This window comes from Nanorana parkeri, unplaced genomic scaffold, assembly GCF_000935625.1.
Source record: "Nanorana parkeri isolate BGI_ZX_2015 unplaced genomic scaffold, ASM93562v1 scaffold3733, whole genome shotgun sequence".
In the NCBI taxonomy this organism is placed as follows: Eukaryota; Metazoa; Chordata; class Amphibia; order Anura; family Dicroglossidae; genus Nanorana; species Nanorana parkeri.
In genome coordinates this window covers 12,828-13,194 of record NW_017310001.1, presented here as the reverse complement: position 1 = coordinate 13,194, position 367 = coordinate 12,828, and the positions used below count along the sequence as shown (strand labels likewise).

Here is a 367-nt window from a genome sequence, read left to right as displayed (position 1 = left end):
CTGGGGCGTGGTTGGGGCCCCCCCCGCCATAATCGGCAGGTGTATGGGCAGCGTGCGACCGCTTCTACTGTACGGTCGCACGACTTTCGTCTTCCGAGTACGCTGGAAATCCTGCCGAAAACCGCACGGGCCGGTGTGCGCACTCAGCATTGCGATCACCGGGAAACCCGCCCCCCAGTGTGGAGGTCTTGTGATGATCGCAAGTACGATCTGCCTGTCCAAGATTTTAATCACCTTCCAACCATCGCACAACGAAAGTCGTGCCATGGTTGTAAGGTGTATGGCCAGCTTAAAGCACAATAATACACTCCCCCTTATTAACCCCCCCCCCACATAAAATAATACACTCCCCCTTATTAACCCCCCC

General features: G+C 55.9%; 1 protein-coding gene across 1 annotated transcript in view; it reads left to right on the top strand.

Annotated features, from left to right (window-relative positions):
- LOC108803443 (transcription initiation factor TFIID subunit 1-like) overlaps positions 1–367 on the top strand; it is a gene marked incomplete at its 3' end in the record, with an annotated part of 14,906 nt that overhangs the window by 1,758 nt on the left and 12,781 nt on the right. The gene's annotated exons all lie outside the window — the stretch shown is intronic.